Below are 22490 nucleotides of genomic sequence, written 5' to 3'. Positions count from 1 at the left end.
AAGGTAATGGAGGCCTATCCTACAGCAATCAGGGATTACAAGGAACTCGTAGACGTTATGCAGCAGGAGATAAGACAAGCACGGCCAAAACGCCGTTTTAATGGAAAGAGAAAAACAAGTAAGTGGTGGAACAAAGAAATAAAGCAAGCTTATAAGAGAGTAAGCAGGCGTCTAGGGACCATCGAGAAGCCACAAAGTTGGGATCGCACGACAAAGAAGTGCTGCTGAGATGGAACAAGCACCGGGAAAAGAAAACGGCGGCGAACGAACTAATGCAACAAAATGGAAGTTAGCTTCATGGTATTCGCAAAAGAGACAAAGGCACACCAAAAAAATTCTGGAACCATATAAGAGCACTAGGAGAACAAACTAAATATTGGCAAACTGCTATAACACATGAAGACGGTAATATATTCGAATGGAACGGCGCGCTGCGGTACGTGGGAGACGTCATATAAGCGATAGCTTCGGCAAGAAAGAAAGCGTAGTCCAGACTGCCGCAGATCCAGCAACAGCAGAGAAGCCTGAGGGATGAAAATTCAACATTGATAACTGTTACTGAAAAAAAAAATCTGGAGAAAACGTCCCTAATAACACGGCAGCAGGACCAGATGAAATGCCAATAGAGATAATAAGCAGGCCAGGTCCCAAGAGCAAAGTGCAGCTGCCTAGTGCCATATAGGGCATGTGAATAAACAGAAAATTCTGATTGCATGGCATGAAAGCGAGATGAACCTCATTTACAAAGGCAAAGCTGATAAGGATAAGACGAGCTCGCGCAGGCCAGTTGCAGTAATGTCGGTGATACATAGAATGGCAATGCAAGTTATAAAATTAGAACTGTCGATGTGAGTGGAAAAAAATAATACGTCGGGAGAACTATACAAAATGGGGTCAGGCTTAGCAGATGCTTAGAGGATAGAAATTTCAGTAGCTCAAAACAGACCTTTATGAAGAGCATTCCTAGGTATTAAGGGAACTTAGGACAACGTGGACAGAGAATCATTATAAAACACTCTCAAGCACGAACGCATAGATGACGATTTCGTGGAGCTCCTGAGGACAAGGACAAGCCAGTACAAATTGTATGGCAAGTCTGGAAATGCGATGAAGCGGTAGAAATTCACTGAGGACGGAAACAAGGATTTCCTCTTTATTTTATTGGCATAGGAAGACGACTTGAAAACAGTGAATTAGGATCTAGTTTATGTTATATCCGCACTGGGGAAAAAGAACCACAGAAGGCCCCTGGGTTGATGTATGGGGACGACATAGTGCTACTAGCGGACAAAGCGGGAGATTTACAGAGACTTTCCATTATAAGTGGTAATGAATCGACGAAAATAGGCCTAAATATTATCACACAGAAATTGAAAATTATTATATCTAATGAAGAGCCGAGTAATGGCGGTATCAACTCAAGATGAAGCCATACATGTAGTCAAGCAGCATAAATATCTGGGCGTATGCATAAGTGAAAGAAAGACCTACTTAAGCGTCCCCCAAGATAATCCAAAAACGAAAGGCAAGCTGAATGCAGCAGTAATGAGACATAGAGCACTTTCGGCCTACAGTACAATTATCGTCAGTAGTGTAGTGCGGCTTTCTGGGTCTAGAATACATTGCTGTTTTCCAGGAATCTTGAAAGCAGTAATGGTGCCAGTGTTAACGATCGCAAATGTCATTCTGTGCTTAAAATCAGACATTGTGTTGGGTTTTAAGTTGGCTAAAAAGTACTAGGCCTGTTCGCCTTATAGCCCACGGTAATGACGCAATGTGACGGGACATGGCCATAACTTTCGAAGAGTTTTAAAGTAAGGGAAGGGCAGAGCAAACTTACTGCTGAAGAAACACTCGAGAACAATGACGAAAATATACGGGCGGCTAAAGTGCACAAATATTAGTGCCTGAAAAGCGTCGACACAGAATGGAGGAAGAGGTCAAGAAAGATGGCAGCCAGCTTCCAAGTGCAAGGTAACTGAAAGTGTAAGTTTAAAACCAGCAGTCATAAAAAAGAAAGTGATAGAAATAGAGACGGGAAATTGGATCCAAAGAATGAAAAAAAATACATGCCGTGGAGATTAATAAGAATGGAAAGAATGAAATTTGAAACGAAAATCTGTATGATAATACAAAGGGCCATGCCTTGCTATTTCAGGCCGGAGTTGGCTCCTTGAGGGCAAAAACATACGGCATCCAATGTGCGCCACGGGATGAGGCATGCACGTGCTGCAACAAATGCCAGGAAACAACTCAGCATGTTATGCACTGCGAAGATATCCACCCAGTCATACCCGTAGGGAACGTCCCTATTTCATAAGCGCTGGGAAGGCGATGGAATCATTAACCGCCCAGCAGTCTAGATAAGTGACAGACGTTTGAGTATAGGTGAGAAAAAAGGCAGTAGATTCAACGAGTTGCGATCTACATACAGCGAAGCTGTGTGTGAATGCACAAAGAGTCGAAACACGAGTTTGTGTTTCTCTGGTTCGTTTTTTCGGTGTTCGCGTCCTTGCGCCAATGTTCTGGTACGCTATGCCTCACGTTCTGCTGCGAGTCTGGCCTCGCGCTGATCGGCGTCCTGCGCCAACCATCCGGCACCTTTGGCTGCACGTTTTGCTGCGAATCTTTCTCTCCCCTGCACTGCTGCCGCCGCCGCTGCCGCGATGGATGGATGGATGGATGGATGGATGGATGGATGGATGGATGGATGGATGGATGGATGGATGGATGGATGGATGGATGGATGGATGGATGGATGGATGGATGGATGGATGGATGGATGGATGGATGGATGGATGGATGGATGGATGGATGGATGGATGGATGCTATGAGCGTCCCCTTTGGAACGGGGCGGTGCGTTGCGCCACGAAGCTCTTGCTATTATACTGTCTAATGTCCTACCTAAGTTAAGAAAGAAAAAAAGAGAGAGATGCGCGGAGGCGAGTGCCACCTGGTGGTAGCGCAAAGAGCCCAGCAGTGGTGACGTCGCACGCGTCCTCCGCTCTGATTGGTTCGTCTATTCGGCAGTAGAACATGCACGCAGCACACACGGCCGCTAAGACTCGGCGAAGTAGGCAAAGAGAAGCTTCGCTTTTAAAAGCAGCTAAGAAATCGATAGGACCGGATCCGTTATAGGAGCAGGTAAATATACAAGGTGGAGATAATGGTTTTAAGGAAATAGGAAAAGAATAATGAGACATAGACGAAATGCTAGACAAATAAATATCTGTAGATTACTTGGTTAGCTCAAGCCGGCTATATGTGACTGTCGCCGCCTCGTTTCGAAGGCTATTCGAATAAATCATCATTATCATCTTTATCATCATCATCATCATAATTATCATCATCGATCTCCCTGGGCATCACCACGTACCCTCTGGACTGCTGTAGTGACGCGTGAGCCCTTCGAAAAGCATAGGCGCTGCGGCCTCTTCCTTAGCACTAAAATGCAACAGTACAGAGCGAATGTAGATAGAATTGGTAGAATGGAGGTAGAGGGAGGAGACAGAGAATAGGTATAGAGCCAAGGCAGTCACGAAACGAGTGACTAACTGCCCTGCCACGCTTCGCTCGTGGTAGCTCGCACATATGGGAGGAGCGCGAAACAGGGGAAAGGCGCCGTCAGAAAGCACGCCTCCTCTGGGGCCTCTTCAATAAAGGAAACGCTTCTGCTGGACATTGCAACAGTTGCAGGCAAACTGGTACGGTACGGTATGTTTCTGCAATTTCCCAAAAAAAGAAAGACTGAGTTTCGGCGAAACACTGATAGCGACAGCAACGTGTTAGACAATCACACCAAGTAAGACTCGTAGTTTTATCGGTCGCATAAATTGCAGCAACCATCCGCTCACTAAATAAATTACCGTGCATGGTGTGACGCGCGCACGGGCAAGCATGAGCAGATCCCACACATTGACTTTGAGCATTCGCTGTCACAATGCTGCTACGACGAAGAGTGCAAACAGAAAGCAGGGACCGCTTCGCGCCGCCTCTCACTTCACCGCAACTCCGAAACTTGAGATTACGCAACCTCCTGCAATGGGCGTGCGTAAGACAGCGCACATGAAGCCGCCGGCCATTTTGAGAGGTCCAGCGTTCGAATCCCGCAGGAGATTACGTCCGAGATAGGACACGCGGGCTCAGCCGCGCAGACAACTATGCGCAGCCACATAGCAAATCCGCCATGTTTCGAGCTGACAGCGCTGTTACGGAAGATCCTAAACTAACGAGGAAGCCATCATTTTCATTCTCATCGTGTTCATTAGCGATGTACAGCCTCGATGATTCTGTCTCGAGAATTAATTCAGTCTAACGGCATCAAAACAATACATTCAAAGACGAAATACGCCTGAGGTTCTTATACGTACTGTTCCATTTCACACTCGTTCTTGACCCCACAAACCCGCCATGGTCATCCTTTGGCCTTAACTCAGTATACGTCGCCATAACTAACCTGTTAAACTTTTCCTTGTGTCTCTGAGTATTTCCATACCGAAGCGAGCCCCCCCCCCCCCTTTCAGGTGCAATTTTTCGCTCTCTAGAAAGCTTAGAATCCGCTATATAGTACTGTCTACACTGTAAAATAATTTACACCCTAAAAGTGAAAAGGGTGTAAATGTGTATAAACTCCCAACCTTAGGGTGTCCGTTATATAGATAACACCCTAAGGGTGTGAGTTATAGACGGATTGACACCCTTTTTCACTTTTGAGGGTGCAAATTATTTTACAGTGCTATAGACCATTTCTTCCTGAAATAAAACGATGTCCCATAAGTATCAGAACCATTTCATTCCGCATTACTTTTACACTTAGAACTGCTCTGGAATCTTTAACTATTGCATCTTTATAATATTGAACTGTTACTGTACACGCGCTATTGCGCCATGTTCTGTATTTCTTGTTTTTCCTGTGCATAGGCATTGCCCGCAGTATTATATAGATTAATAAAAATAAATAGAACCGGTAGTTTGGACCGAGGCGCATCAACCCACATTACTCACGAAGCACCAAGGTGGCTATGCCTCTTAGGCACATATTTGCTACATAAAAAGGAAAGTAGTTTATTTCATTACCAGCTTCTGAAGCACCATCCTGATGAAATTATCTGATGCAATTAGCACGACCTTCGTGTATTTGTTTTATAGATACACGAAGACGATTCCTCACGGAACGGTGCAATGTTGGTGCGTAGAACTATGCCCTCTTAGATGCGATATTTTTGCCAACTGCTCATTAGAGTGAGGAGAATGTAAACAGACGATGTGTATACGTCGACGCCTATTTTAAAGCACGCATAAAGTGAGCTCTGTGTCACGCAAAATATTACTTGCAGTGTTGCTTAGGGATGCTGCCTTATTGATTTGTTTGTTCGCCATTTTTTATTCCTTGTTCACCTGCTTACTCTTTAATCATAAATTACCCACAGCTGGAACATAAACATACCAGCATTATTATGAAGAAAACTTGGCATCTTCAATTCCTATAGGCACTTGGTATCCATAAACTTTCATTGTGAGCAGCATGCGTAGAACTGACGCTGATAAGATCACTGAAATTCTTAAGAGAATGCTATACCTCGTGCGATTCCATTCATTCATTCATTCATTCATTCATTCATTCATTCATTCATTCATTCATTCATTCATTCATTCATTCATTCATTCATTCATTCTATTTATAGGATTTATTAGAATCTAAAGAGAAAGTTAGTGCCCCCTAACTGCTAAAACTTAAATTCTGCATTTTTACATGCCAAAACCACGATGTGATTACAAGGCACACCGTAGGGTGGGACTCTGGATTCATTCTGATGGCCCAATGCGCGGTGCATTAGCATTTTCGCATGCCTCCGCCATTGCAATGCGACCGCCGCAGCAGGAATCGAACGCGAGCATATGAGGTCAGCAGCGCAAAGCCATAGCCACTGGGCTATCGCGGCCAGTCCCACCAACAGCGAAAATCAGGTGTCTTTTTTTTATGCGAAGCATATTACTAGAGCTCAACCCAGCTCCCCAGGCGCGGTGGTGTCGCCTTCAATACCACGTGACACCGTGACGTCACGACAGAGGAGAAACGGGGCTCCAACTCGCGCCGTCGCTCGCGGCGTCGCCCCCCGCATCGGACGCGGTGAGCGTCGAGCAACGCAGCGTTCGGCGCGACAACGATTTATTCATGAAGTGCAACGCCGCAGACACCGACACTGACGACACCGGCTTTTCTGCGACACGAGCTCCTTAACACTGTCGCGTTAAAATAAAGGCTAGTATGCTTCGCATCCTGGGCGTAACCTTAGCTAAGCCACAGCCATTTTTTTTTTTTAGATTGAACATCAGTTATCAGGCTACGAAAACTGGTTGCACTTGACCGTTTGTTAGTCGTTAGTCAACTAATGCAGATATCCGGCACTGGTGTATGCAAAGCGTTGGATCAGTTTCGCAGCATGGGAGAGAGAGAGAGAGAGAGAGAGAGAGAGAGGAAGAGAGATTAAGTCTATTGTCCAAACGGTTCAATGTCCTAGCCGTCTCACCACGGAAGTACGGGACATGCAATGGAGAGAAAAAAAACCTAGTCTGCCCACTACATTGCTGCGACAGTTGCAGTTTATTTGCCATGGCATCACAAGCACACGGGGCACATGACGTCAGAAACGAAGACAAATACCGCTTGTTTTGAATGGTACTCGGCGCTACTCTAGAAAAAGCATTCACGGTTACGTAACTAATTAGGTACAAATCAATCGTATTTGTAGAGTGGTAGCGTTACATATCTTTAATGGTGCAAATAAATGTATTGTACAATAGTAAAGCGATTCGGAAATCAATTCCAAATAATATATTTAATGAACGTAAGCACGATATAAAAAAATGGCTGTGGCTTAGGTAAGGTTAAGCCCAGGATGCGAAGCATACTAGCCTTTATTTTAGTTGTTGAACCACTGTTTAGCCTGGTGAACTGCTGTTGCTTGGCTATATTTGGTTCGGCTAGACGAAGAAACAACTCATGCATTACTTCTTCGCCTTCAAGAGTGGAACGCGACAGCGTTCCCGTCGACCCGCCAAGGGGTGTAAGACAATGGGCTACAGGGCAGCGACTACGCGCCCCGCATTGGACGCGGTGAGCGTCGAGCAAAGCAGCGTTCGGCGCGGCAACGAAATGTGCGCCTGAGCAAGAGACGCACGCCTTAGAAACAGCGCGTTTCTAAGGCAACACCGCATTCACTAGAGGCGCTTTTGTACCGCTTTGAAGCGTTGTACTCGTGGCTCAGTGGTAGCGTCTCCGTCCCACACTCCGGAGACCCTGGTTCGATTCCCACCCTGCCCGTCTTGCAAGAGTTGAGCCAAAGCCACTTCTCCTCTGTCGTGACGTCACGGTGTCACGTGATTTCATGGTCACCGCCGCGCCTGAGGAGCTGGGTTGAGCCCTCGTAATATGCTTCGCATAATAATCATGTTGGGCCCAGAATGGACACCACAGAGAAGACGGACAACAACTCTGTGTTCATTTCCGATTATAACCAACTAGCCCGGCGCAACGACTATTTGTAATCACAATATTGCGCAATGTGCAACTCTGATTCCTTTAATCACTGCTGAATATCTGTCATAGAGGCGCGTTTTCGCAAGCTTCCTACTGAATACGTATAAATATACGTTTTCCGTAGGAAGCCTGCGAAAACACGCCTCTGTGGCAGATATCTGACAGCGATTATAAAGGAATCAGGGTTGCATTTCAAGGTTTCAGTGGGTTAAGAAGCAATGGCAAAGTGTAGAGTAACACGTCAGTACCGTAGTCTTTTTTTTTTCTTTTGTCCAACACCAAATTTCAAAGCAGTCAGTATTTGTTTTTGTTTTGTTTTATTATTGCTAGTGCGAACTTTGCAATCCAAAAGGGGCCCACTGACAGTGACGAAGAATAAATGCTTCAGTGCAAGCAGCGGCTCATTCTGCGGAGCTATAGCTGGTTCATTTTTTGAGGACTGCTTAATTGCGCCACACGGGAAAATGGGCGTATGCAAGACAAAAGGGGAAACACCGCGCTGGAACTTTGACCACACTTGAACTTTCTACGTGTTCATCCTTCTGTCTCATCCGTTTCCCGTAGCAGTCCTTCTACTTACACCCGGCCGTCTCAGCCACATACATCGCCCTCACCCTCCCTCCTAACCCCCCACGACAGCCCACCTCCCGCCCCATCCCTTTCGCATGAAAACGAGCTCCTTTGTATATAAGCTTGATTAGTGACATCACGTAAATATTGCTCGCCAACATACGGTTCTGTAACGCAATCACTCGAACCACACATCTTTCTGCGGCAGAAGTCAGCTTCTCAGGAGTCGTTTCCTCAAATTTCGAGAAAACGCCGTTCTCGCTCGCCAAATGCCGAGACAGCGCACGTCATGGGCGTCATTTAGTGACGAGACAGAAGCCACTTTTCCTTTTCCACGGCTGTGCCTGCTAAGCGAAGGAGAAGCAAGTTTCTCGCGGTCTTGGCATTATCGCTGCTTTACCTATAATGTCCGACTATACTATGCCGCAAAACAATAGGAACGGAGAGTACCCACACAAACAGCACAGTGGTATTACTTGGCTCATTTCGGCGGGGCACTAAATAACAGAAGTTCGGGTCATTCGTATGAGAGCCCCGTCCCTATCATTGCCTATTTCAATTGGTACGATGACACGCGAAACTTCAGGGCGAAAGTGCAGGTTGTTGTACTTGTAACGATTTTATTTTGATGATATTCCTTTCACTGCCATTCTATCGAATGTCCAAGGGCACTCTGCCCACTTATTTACCGGTATCACTCGGATCTGCCTGCCATGAGCGGTGCATGGCATGAAAGGGACTGGGAATCGAACGAGAAGAACCGTTACATCACAGCGGTGACAGCTCATCGTCGGTCCCACCTCATCAGGCGAACAGTAGGCGATGCGTTTGGACGACGTCGAATCTCAGTGACATTTCTTTTCCGCGTTGTCCAACGCGGTTCGCGGCTAATCTGATAACGTCCGGCACAAGGCACGCGACGATAAGCGACGAGCGATAACGAATATTTCAGGTCGCGCGCCACTGCACGCGCCAATATTTACTTGCGGAGCATTCAGTAGCCCGCGCTCGGTGGCACACTCTGATAGCGTCAGGAACTGGTGATACGAAACGGAAATTATATATGGCGAGCGCAAAAATGACATATTGGTGATTAGTCGAACATTGCAACTGCTCTTTCCTGCTCTGATCAATCGTCTGTAGGCTTCTCACCGGGTAACTACACTATTCTGTCTGTACAAGCCGATTTAAATGCTGGCTTGAACGCAGCACCTGGAGATAGCGAGAAGAATATTTCGCACATGTTTCTGTCAGATGTCTTCACTGCTGCGTAAAATAAACAGTTTAGTACACTCGGTCAGAAAATTATAAACATCTACTGGGGAACTTCTAGGTGAAGGTTTATCACTCGGGTTGCTTTACCAACGCATCAACATGTACCGTACAAAATATTCCTATTCAGCCTGAATGGGAATGTGGCAGCGACAACGGAGAAACAGTTCATCATTCGCGCACTTCAGCACTGCGGTTGCTGAAATGACCCATGAACGCCTACAGTAGTGATCGCTCAAAGGTACACATACGATCGAGACACACAGAGAGTGGCGAGGTGAAAACGCTCACGTCTTGTCACATTTTCCGTTGCTCAAACGTACCAACTAGCTCCACAGAGTGTTGGGAGTCGAGTTGACAACTGAAGGTGGCGGCAGTCCGTCGCAATGACAACGCGGTGTCGTTCCAAACAGGCTAGCAGCAGAGGAGCGTCACACCATGGCACTACACCTCAGCGATTTCCGTGTCGTGACCACGATCCGTTGGACTCGTTAACTATCATCCTCAGCCTCGGATAAGATAAAAGTTGAAATAAAGGCCGTCAGGCGACCTACCTCGGTGGCGGTGATAGTAGAAGTCTGCCCGGCTTGCGCTAGGTAGCCCAAGGGAATCGGCGAGAGACAAGAGTGGCTGCGAAGTGAACCGGTGGCAGTGTCGTAGCAGTGCGCACTGTTTCCCAACACGCAACGGCGAGTATCGACACCACAGCGGCAACCCCGCACAATGGAGAAGCCGGCGCCACACCACGCTGTCTCGACTGCTGGCACGCGCCGAGTACACGCGATGTATTATGCGATTCCTTCGCGCGAGCGTGCGCGCTTGGGCGCGCGGAACCACGCCGCCGCCGTCGGGCCGCGTCCTCACCACAGCGGCGCGCGCGTGGGCAGGACGGGTCACGTGGTCGACGCGTCCTTCCGGTCATCGCGACGGACGGACGGACGGACGGGGAAGCCCCGCCCACCGGTAGTCGCGCGTCATAGACGCCGGCGCGCGCTTTCGCTTTCTCTCGGTCGTGGGGGGGCATCGCAGTGAGCATGAACGAAATTAAGGACAGGTTGCGAAGAGGTTGCTGCCGGCATCACTCGCAGCTGCGAAAGGCGAATAGTCAGTCAAGTGCAGACGAGACGTCAACTCTGCGGGTCGCTCCCCCACACCGCGTGGAACGAGGGAGAAGTGATTTGGCATGTTTGGTGCGTTGCCCGTACGACAAGACGCACGACGGGATGCTGCGCCCCATAGCGCACCAGCGCGTTACGCTCGGCGTTATGTAAAAGAGCGCCGCTGCATTATAGCACCCCTCGCCTTGTCTGCGCTGGTCGAATAGTGGCAAAAGACGCACTTCATTCCGACTTGTGCTAACAGAGCTAACCTTGGTTCGTAGGTGACGAACGATGCGCAAGCTACACCGGCTACAAGAGGAGATGGAGATTTTCATTTATGGTTCGTACGTCCGCGTTTCTTATCCCCTCCCTACGCGCGCCGTCCGTCTGCATGTTTGTGACTTCTTTTTAATAGCTATGTGATATTTGAGATTCCCTTGACGGCGTATGTTTTTTTTTTTTTCAGACCCCGTGCCGCGCCGCAAAGGTCGAGTTTTTACGTGTCATAAAGCAGGACACGATTATGAGGAGGCACGCCGGAGGGGGGGACCTCCGGAATTTCGACCACCTGGGTTTCTTTGTAGCCTGCGCCCACATCTAAGTACGCGAGCGTTCCGTCATTTGGGCTCCATCGAAATACGGCCGCCGCGGCCGGTATCGAAGCGGCGGGCAATACCGCATATAGCTACCCGCCGCACGCCAACGATTTCGGAGGTCACTTCGCATTCTGTTACTGTCTCCCAGGTGGAACAACCAACAGTAAGCGGTAGGTGGGTGCCGACGAAAACCACAGTTAAATTACCTCGCTTATACCAGCATAAATAGTTATTTAGAGCCAACGCACACGCTGGAATCTACGTGAGGTGAGGCTTTCGTGAAGTGGATAATGAAATGCTGTAAGTTTTCCCAAAGCACTCCTGCGTCTTTGGTTCAAAGTAAGCTAGCGCACGCGCTTTGGCTCTCGCACACCCGTGCTACGTAATGGGAGAATTGTCATAGTGGCTTGTATATCTTCATTTCTTGTTATTAATTTTATGTGTACCTCCCGCGCGCTTCTTGGCCAGTCCGCCGTTGTCCGCACGTGCCACGTAGTATGGAAATCATCGTCATAATCAGCAAGCCGCGATCATCTCATTGAGGCAGTTGGCGTTGGCAAGACAGAAGTATACGTGCGATTGTGACCTAGTGGCTCCAGAGTTAAAACGCGAATTCGATATGCCGTTATCGGAAGGTTCTTTTTTTTACTGTTCCTTGTAGCATGTCGCAGTGGAACGCTGAGACGCAACAATCTAGAAATACGTGTTCTATTGTGTCGCGCTTTTCGGTAGAGAATGCAGGTTTGTCGCACACGGGACAAAGAAACCTTTTGCCTGTAGCCACGTTTTGACTGGTAATATGCAGGCGTGCAATGAAAAAAAGAAAGACTCGACTGTAGGCTTTACTCGCATCAGAATCCTTCTCGCATTATCTCAATATTTTAAAAATGTATTGACCCTGGCCTTTATACTCTATGGTCATAGAACGAATACTACTTTGTATTTTCATGGAATAAAATGGGTATGTATGTATGTATGTATGTATGTATGTATGTATGTATGTATGTATGTATGTATGTATGTATGTATGTATGTATGTATGTATGTATGTATGTATGTATGTATGTATGTATTATAGGGCATTTTTCCACGACAATCTATCAAGCGTTCGCGTGGCTCAATGACTGAGATGATGTACGTACAGGACCTATTTACAATTTCACTCATTGTAATAAATATCACGTGCGAAAAAGAAAAAGAAAAGACATTGGCGTGGCTTAGTGGCGCGACTGGTACAGGCCCATCAGGAATTACAATTGAATGCGGTGAAGACTCCATGAACTTTGGGTACATTTGGTGACGACCTACTCAAAGACTGAACAACGTACTTTGGCCGATCAAAAACACGCTACACATCAAGAAATTCCGCATGATCTCTTCATAGTTCTAATCCTTCACAGTATATGGAACAGTAATGCAAGGGCACCACGTCAGTACTAACACATCTATTTGCGACAAAATTTCATCGAAAGTATAGCGCACTTACCTGATGTATACAGGGCCCGGCGCGAACCCTGCGAGGGGGTAAAGTTGTTAGAGTGCCTTCTTTGCTTGAAGATTTAGAGCTGCTATATTAGAAATTTTGACTTGCATGCCTTGTATTTTGAAGAACATTTGCTTTTGCATTCTGATTTGAAATGCGGCAAATGAAGAAAACAGGTAGCGGCCTAATGGTTAGAGCACCTGGCTGCTAACTGTGCTGCGGGCCGAGGTTCGATCCCATAATCAGGCATGGAGTTCCTTTATTGCGGTAACAATTATATGGACACTCAGCGCACTTCTGTCGGCATCACCGTGAAGGAGGAAGGAAGGGAGGAAAAAGTGGAGAAGGAAAGGTAGGGAGGTTAACCAGTTTGGCTTAACCGGCTTGCTACCCTACACATGGGAGAGGGATGGGGGCGATGAAAGATGGGGAAGGGGGAGAGGGAGAGAGAGCACATAGCACAGCACACACACATCGTCCGTTGGAGTCCATCAATCTGGCATGGTGCGTGACATCACTCTCACAGCCGCTTGTCCAATCCCGTCTCTTTCAAAAACCGAAGAAGTCCCTTTGTCGCCTTCACCTGCGATGCCTTCTGTCGGCGGCATGTGAAAATCGTGTCGAGGGACAATGGTCTACTGTGAAGGTTCGCTAGAACAGATGCCAGGGACTGTCGTTGAACATTATATTCAGGACAGTCGCACATATGTTCCAGCGTCTCCTCACAAAGACAGGCATTACAGAGAGCGTTGCCGGCCATTCCAATGCGGAAGGAGTAAGATTTCGTGAAAGCCACCCCTAGCCATAAGCGATAAAGCAGAGTCGCCTCTCTTCGGCGTGAGGTTCTGTATAAAGTCCAAGGGACACAAAATCGTCACCGTGCGCCGTATGCTTTATGTCCGAGTGAAAGCGCGCGAAGATAAGCCGGCGATCGCGGCTCACTGTCGCGCACGAAAGCGAGGAGCAAGCGCACCGACTTCCGTCGCGCGCAAGGCTCCGGAGGGGGCGGCGTGTTCTATGCACCGGGCTGCTGTATCTTGAAAGCCACCTGCGACGGGTACACGACCACTCTCACACCGTGCACACACACTCACCGCGCGCTGCGTTTTCGCGGATTAGTTCGCGTTGACGCGAGCCGCAGCGCGAAGGCCGCTTCGCTCGCTGCTGCTTGTGATGTTATTGGGCCGGATCACTCCAGAAAAAGGGAGAAGCAGCACGCCAAAGCAAAAACACACATCAGACATGTATTTACATACATAACACGGATAATGGCACACACGCGTCACAATGTCCCAAAATGCCTCATAGGCGACATGCACTATATGTATCGGTGGATTACGATCGGCCTACAGTTCCGGCGGCAGCTTGTGTCGCCGTGTCTTAGACCTCGTTGAACCGATGCCGGCCAGCGGGGTCGGACAACAGTGTAGGACGGCCGGGTCGGACAGCTGGGTCGGACGGCCGGGACGGTCGGCTGGGTCGGACAGCCGGGTTGGACGGCCGGGTTGGACGGCCGGGTCGGACCGCCTCGCGGCGCTCAGGTAGCCGGCCGCAGTCACCGGGTCGCGTCCACAGCTGGCGGGGTAGCCCTGTGGCCGCTCACCCGAACGCTCGAGTGCCCTGGTTCCGGACCGCCAGCCCTCCTGGACCAGTGCCCAGCGGAAGAGCGGGGCGAGGTAGCCTCCCAGCGGGCGACAGTGTTGCTTCAGGTGTGGCGTATTGGCGCGGGCGGCGATAGCTCCTATGGGCCAGACGCCCAGCGAGGAAGCTGCTTTTCGGCGACCGCCGAATCTCGCGCACTGCTCACGCCACGAGCCACGGGCCACACTCTCGCGCCACGCTTTTTGAGGCGCCACTGCCGGCGCTCCCAAATCGGTGTCGATGATGATGATGGTCCTCTTCGCCACCGCACGGCGCACTGTCTTCTTATGTTTAGGCTTCGCACTCCCGCGTACCATATATCATGACACTGCTGCCGCCCTTCCTCGCTCCAGCTTTCTGACAGCGAGTTTCCGCGGTCATCGAGTGAGATGGGTTCATGTTTGCTTCTGCGCACCTGACAGCATGCTTGTGAATTTAGTTTGTAAGTCTATGCTGACAAGTTTATACGGCAGATAAAGCTACTATCCTTACTTCTTAAAGTTATCCACGAATTTGCTATCGCAACTGATGCTTCGTAACCAACCAGCCAGCAGACACGGTTCGGAGGGTTCGGGAAGAAGCTTCCTGACCGAGTACACACGGACCTATGGGCAACGCTGGCTTGGAGATGCAAACGGTGCAAACAGGTCAGAGATGGCCGCATAGAGAGCGCTATACTCGCGACTTTTCAAGCGAAGTGTAGAGACCTGCCGAAACAGGTCAAGCAACAATGGCAGTCCACCGTCGTTGCCAAGAAGAACGACTCGAGTTGCGAATCGCCCAGTTCCTTGCGTCGGCGCGAGATGGAAGTGGTATTTTTGAAAAAATTCCAGCGGCGCTTGGGCTGGCGCCCGTAACGCTCCCATCAAGCTATAGGACCAGCGGAGCTAACCGCTTAAGAAACAACACGTCTCCTGCGATGCAATTACTCGAGTAATCATGACCTCCACTTTCAACGGTCAACACTTTCTGGTAGGCAAGCCGCGCTGTCTCATCGAGTGCCGGCAAAGCGCCAGATCATCACCAACAGACTTTTTCTTCTTTTTTTTTCGCAAGGGCGATTTGCAGTCTAGCCTCGTGCTCCGCTAAACCATCCTTGTTTGCCTGATAGTTGCTTACAAGTGTGAGGTCCGGTAAATTAAGCACGTCGAGTACCGTCTGACTCGTTAGAGCCAACTTGGCAGTGAATAATTAGGCATGTTTGCGTCTCTTCTCAAGGATCCCCGCAGAACATTTAGACGTGATAATCATCGCACTGTAACTTTTTTTTTTTTTGCAGCGGCGTGTGAGTAGGGAAGTCAATTTCTCTAAAATATACAGTTTCTTATCTAAATTGCGGGTTTTAAGACTTTGTTTCATGTTGTAGGCGCAACCTACTGTGCCTTAAACATCGCCAGAAAACAGGCACTTGTTTCACTGACGAGAAATAAAAATTGAAAGAAGAAGTATTTAGATGTTTCGCGATGCTGTAATATATCTCTGGTAAATAAATACTGCAGGTAACGGGTGCAAGTGTATTCCGAGTGCATGCAGACTTAGGAGCAAAGGTGCGCATTGAACGTGCAGTTGAGAATTCAATAAACGATATTGTACTGCGCACTAAACTATTATATATACATATATATACATATATATATATATATATATATATATATATATATATATATATATATACTGTGTGTGTGTATGTGTGTTTGTTTGCGCGCCTATACTTGGTACTTTTTTTTTTCCAATCTCAGTCAGTTTCTTACCAACCAAACAACACGAAAACAACGGCGGCCAACATCACGGAAATGAGGTATTTTGACATTTCTCGATAGGCTCGATAACTTCTCCATTGATCTTGCCTTAATAAAATGCTACATTAAGAATTGTTCATTTAATTATTGTTGTTCGATGAAGCTCGGAGTGAGAAAATACGTCGAGTTGCCTCGAGTGGACGGCGAACAATAAGAATAAGCTCGTTACATTCTCGAAACGCACTGGTGCACAAATTAGCTAAAAAACAACCGGTACATTTCTTGAGCTGCACTTCGCTGATAATAATAACGAAAAAAGGAATGGAGAAAATCAGCACCGCGTTTCCTTTGCCGGTGTCCGCTAGCCCCCCTCACCCCCCCCCCCCCCCCTTATAACGCTGTTACAAACCCAAGTGTAAAGTCCTGCCCTCAACGATGCGCATAACGAATGGACTCGGCTCGGTAACCCAGTGGCCAGGCATGGCGCTGCCGAGCTACAAGTCGCAGGATCAATCGCGGCCGCTACGGCTGCATTTCGATCGGGACTAAATACAAAAAAAAAATTCTTGCTTAGATTTAGGTACGCGTGAGAAAAGCGCAGGCACTCAAAAAAAATATTACGGAGCCCCTCGCAACGGCATCACTCACAATCACATGCTGATTTTGGCACGAAAACCCCATCAATCTGTCTTGTTTTTTTTTTTTTTTCTGTAGCGAGTGAACATAGACGTGGACGTTGCTCCTCGGACCATTTTCGTCGCTTTAGCGCTGCTTGAGACTGAAGGAAAACGCAGCTGCTTCCGTTGAACGAAACGAGCTGTGCGAGGGCTGCGCCATGCCCGTATAGCACGCGGGGTGCCATGGGACTTGCGTCCTTGGCATGCCGCAGAGGCGGCAGGTAAATGGTATTACGCGAGGCTCTCAAGTTATTATAGAGGACCGAGCGTTTCGTAGCCCGCAATTTGCGCCGCAGAAGTGAGAGCGTGCGATAATATTCTCGCGTGTTTATGCGCGCCTCTTCGGGCACGTACGCCTGCGCGTGCAAGCTGCATACATTAGCAGGTGTCGTCGAGCACGGACACTGCATAAAAAAATTAAATTGTGGTGTTTTATGCGACAAAACCACTTTTTGGTTACGAGGCGCGCCGTAGTGGGAGACCCCGGAAATTTGGATCACTTGGGGTTCTTTAGCGTGCACCTACATTTAAGTACACGCGTGTGTTCGCGCTTCGCCTCCATCGAAATGCGGCCGCCGTGGCCGGGATTCGATCCCGCGACCTCGTGCTTAGCAGCCCAATACCATTCCCACTAAGGAACCACGGCGGGTGTGGGACACTGTATAGTGGTCGGTGTCAAATAGTTTAGCCGCACGAATCTTTTTAGCCAGGTGCGGCAGTAGCTGTCGCTAATGGCTGTGAGTATACATCTGCTTGTGGTGAGAAAATGAAGGAAATTCGTGGCTTTAATATTAGAAAGCTGTCTTTTTCAGTGGTTCGCACTGTGCAGTGGTATAGAGAGGTGAAAGTCGCATTGGAAAAAAAAAACAGCCACAATATTGTATTTATTTTCTAGTGCACAAGGCTTGCGATGCTATCACTTATACTGAGTGCGCGAGCGACGGACGAAAGCGATAACTGCGATCCGCATCTCCCGATGGCAATATCTGTCAATAAGTTTTAATCATACTTTTATTGCTTGAGTGGCGCACCGTCCCATGTGTGCGTTTCTGGAACCATTTTTTTCGGACAGGTTGCAAGCTCTATGAACAGGGCTGACGCATGGTGTGCTCTTTCGTTCACCGCACTGCAGCTTTCTTTGTCGCGTTCCCTCGACGCGAACTGAAAAACGGCATTCCCGAGAGTCATCCACAAAGATATAGAAATCACCCTATCCGTGGCCTCGGAAACACAGTATACGATGCACGTAAGAAAAAAACTGTTCACATTCAACGCACATTTTATTGCAATGGCAATTATGTGGACACTCCAGGCTCGCTTCTGCCGTCGACGTCACCGTTACCGTCGCCGTCGTCGTGAGGTTCTGTGTAAAGTCTAAGGGCTCATTCACACCGGCGACTGACAGTGGTCGCGCGACCAAGTTGGTCGCAAAGCGACCAGTCGCAAGTGGTCGCAAACGGTCGCCTTTCTTGAAAAGCGACCGTTTTGGGCCAGTCACTCTCTGCGCGATTTTTCAGTCGCGCGACCGCGTGGTCGCAAAACTGATAAACCAATCAGCGGCGCACCGGAAGTGCTCTTTCGTGTGTCTACATCCGGCCTGCTCCGGCGTCGCGTTCAAATTCCGCGTAGATTCCGAGAGTTCTCGCTGAGAACGATAATCTCCGGGATTGCGACTTGCGGGTCGCGCTCAGCCGGGCTTGCCGGTGTGAACATCAGTCGCCTTCGGTCGCTTTTTGATTGCGAGTCGCAAATGGTCGCGCGACCTCCTCAAGTCGCCGGTGTGAATGAGCCCTAAGGGCGATAAAATCGTCGCCGCATGCTCTATATGCCGTGTACACGAGTGAAAGCGTGTGAGGGTGAGCCGGCGATCACGGTTCAATCTCGCACACGCAAGGGAGGAAAGTCGGGAGGAAGCGTGCCGTGTTCCGGCGGGCGCAAGGCTCCGGGGAGGGGGGGGGGGGGCAGGGGGCGTTTTCGCCCGCCCGGGCCGCCAGAAGTGTAACGCCCCTTGCCCTCCCCCCGCCCGCCCGGGCCGCTGTATCTGGAAAGCCATTTGCGAAGGGGACAGAGTCCGCCACGCGCTGTGTTCTCGCGGCTCAGTTCGCGTCGATGCGAGATGCAGCACGAAGGTAAATTCGCTCGCTGCTGCTGCCGCTCTTCTTCACTCCAACGTTTTGACTGCGAGTGTCCGCGCTCGTCGAGTGACAGGCGTATGTGTTTGCTTGTGCGCGCGTGACACCATGCTTGCTAATTTATTTAGTATGCCTATGTTTTCAAGTCTGTATAACCGATAAATCTTTACTTCGTATAGCCGTACACTCATTTGCAATCGCAATCGATGTTTCTTCGCCTTTCGGGCGAAACTGCGACTTTTGGTAGCGTTTATCTGAAGAGCAGCCTTAGTGAACTGGTTAATTGAACTATAAACTGTTCATCTTCTGCAACGGGTACGGCAGCATAGTGATTAACTGCCTCAGAGGCAAATCAGCAACAGGCGGCAACACCCTCCCCCCACTACGCGACCCACATGACCGAGGCGACCGCGTAACACGCCCTCTCTGGGATCGGCCCACGCATCTTTTCATCGCGTTATCGAAATTCGATAAGCCCAGTTTAAAATTGCACTATCTCCAGGACCGACCCACATTACTCGACGAAAAATCAAACGAGCAGACCCTGCAAAAGCTGCCAGATAAAGCGTACAAATCTTCGCCTTAATAACGGAATTAAGCAGTTGAAAGCGTATATTCGTTGCAGAGAGAACATTTAGGTATACCGCTTGTTGTTTCACTGGGAAACATGCCTATTCTAGAGTGCCACATAACCATTGTGGAAGATTAATTACCCTAATATATGCAACCCACCGTGTGGCACATATCGAATGGCTAAATCATAAAACTTTAAGTACCTAAAAGAAGGCGCTTAATACAAAGCGCTACTTCATTAAGGCGTCGGTGATCTTTAGAGAGATGCCTATGAGCCAATTTTATGTGGTCGGGTTTGTTTTTGTTATTGTAGGAAGCGATCCGTCCTTTTTGTTATTGTGGGAATCGATCCCTCCATAGGCAGCGGAAAGGTAGGCATACTTGCAATATTTCGGGGGATAGCATAGAGGATTGATATTAGCCCTTAGCTGGTACTAGCACTCGTACCATGTTTTCTTAAATCTACGAATATGTCCGCCTAAAAGTCGGCTTCCCTCGCCAAACAGCAAGGAAGTTGGCAAGTAAAGCGTGGCTTTAATTTATTCGCGAATAAAACAGTATTTTGTACGATAAAATGGCCTATATAACTATTCGCCGGTTGAGATATGCATCCCATATTGCATGTGTCTGCATACATACATACATACATACATACATACATACATACATACATACATACATACATACATACATACATACATACATACATACATACATACATACATACATACATACATACATACATACATACATACATACATACATACATACATACATACATACATACATACATACATACATACATACATACATACATACATACATACATACATACATACATACATACATACATACATACATATTAAATACGGTTTATACACACGTCTAACTGCAGCGTACAGGCCAGGTCAGACGGTTAAGCGGCATTCACGCGACAGAATGGATGGCCGGTTCAGTCAGAGGATGAACATAACGTATAGCTCAAGTGCCACCGGATCACGCCTCACACAATATTGTAGCGATGTGGTTCCTTGTACATGTATGGACAACACGGTCGTTTGCCGACCGAACTGGCCATCCGTCTCGACATGTCAATCCACCTAATATTTACGAAGTGCGGGTTCAGTTGCAGTTTATTTGTTCTGTATAAATATGCATGCATATATGAACACACAAACGGAGGTCTCGGAGCACATAGCAGAAAGGGGGCCTCCTGTCAGAAAACGTACATTATATGAAAAAGATATGTACAAGACAGAAGCAGCAGTGTTTGTATATTCGTTATGGGTAATGCTACTAAGTACATATAGCATAACAGAAACTGTGGAGGCGTACACAATAAAACGTAACGAATTGTCTATAAACTGAAAAGACGTTGACTACAGAGTATGCAAGATAAAACAAAAGAAAAAGAAAAAGAGAAAAAAAAGCAGAAAGTGTGGTTTACATATGAAGTCTCTTGATATATGGATAAAGTTGTCTAGTACAAAAGTGAACAGTGCTTTTCTGAAGAGGCCTAATGATGAAGATGACGTATGCAGGAAGGCTGTTCCAAACAGATAATGCTGCGAAGTAACCAGTTTGTTTGATATAATTGTTACGCACTAACGGTAATAGCAAATCGTTGTGAGCATGGAATCTTGTCCTATTTAAATTCATGAGAGCGGGCCCAAGATATATGCTTAATGGGCGAGGAAAATTGATTATATTGAACAGCATTGCGGCTATAGTTAATATTTAGCGAGGCTACGTACTCAGAATATATTGTGTTCGTGAAGTACAGCGCAGGCACTACACATACTGGGCCGAACGAGAATATACGGATGTCTTTGTTCTGCAAATGCCGTAGCGATGTTACATACATGTGATACATGTTACATGTGATAGGTATTACCCCATGCTGTAATGCAATAATTGATGTGGCTGTGGATGAAATAATAGCACAGGGGTAACAACGTTGCTTTGTTGAAACAAAACCTATGCTTTAAGCAGAATTCTAATACCAGTAGCCGCTTTACGCCTCATATAGGCAATATGCCTTGTGAATTTCAAGTTTGAGTCTAAAGTGACACCAGCAAATTAGCATTCACGTAGTGCACGGATGACACGAGTGCTCAAGTTGACAGCGGGAAGGAATTTTGGCATCTTTTGACCGGAATGAATAGGCACAAATCAGGCTTTGGAAGGTTTTATTTGAAGAAAATTTAAACACTAGGATAAAATATTATTCAAATCTATGTTTAACTTTGAAGTGAGGGAAGTAACCGACCGTTGCGTTGCAAGTACAATGGCGTCTCGAGCGTAAAGGAAGGCTTCAGTTTCTGAAAGACAACTGTATGGTAAGTCGGTTATGTGGTGCAGGAATAGTAGCGGGCCATGTATGAACACCTGCGGTATTCCTTCGTTTATTATTCGGAAATGATAAATTAAAATTAGAAATAAAACTAGGCTTATTGAGCAACGAAGTCGAATGTAAGACGACTCTTAGCGTGAGGGCATTAAAATACTACAACGTTGCGTCGGTCACGTGCTTCAGCACACTTAGTACACTTAAAATGCAGGCTGCGCACCCATGCAGGAACTATTCTCTTCCCTCTCCTATCCCACTTCACCTAAGCTTTTGTCGGTGTTTTTGCAATGCGGACGCAGTAAATTCCCGAGCTGTCGCGTGCCTATGCTGCATAGGAATAAGGCTGGCCGGGAGCTTCAATAGTCGTCATACACCAGCTTGGGCGACAGTTGTAAGGTACTAGTGCGGGCTCTGGGTGTAATTCTTTCACGGGGACCACGGGAACTTGAAGCATTTGAACAAGTAGGGAAAAAAATGAATTGCGCTTTAAGCCATAATTCCAAGCCGCGACGCGATATCTGGCGTCACATTACGCGAAGTTTCGCGCTGGTTAACGCGGTTGGAGTAAACATTCGCAGGTGCGAGCGAGCAATCTCTTTTTGAGAAGAAAGCGTCGATGCCTCTCTAATTGGAGCCATGTCAGTTTGTATAGGTGGCGCTCCATGGTTTTAGAGAAGAAAAGAGACACGACTCTCAGTTGCGTCTCTTTCCTTCCCTGCCCTTCGCATCTTGACACTGGCTACGTTTATATCGTTTCACATGAGCACCGCTCTACGAACGAGTCCTAGGGCGTGGCATGCGCCAATCTATTCAGTG

This window comes from Dermacentor albipictus, chromosome 10 (assembly GCF_038994185.2).
Source record: "Dermacentor albipictus isolate Rhodes 1998 colony chromosome 10, USDA_Dalb.pri_finalv2, whole genome shotgun sequence".
Lineage (NCBI taxonomy): Eukaryota > Metazoa > Arthropoda > Arachnida > Ixodida > Ixodidae > Dermacentor > Dermacentor albipictus.
This window is presented reverse-complemented; position numbering follows the sequence as displayed.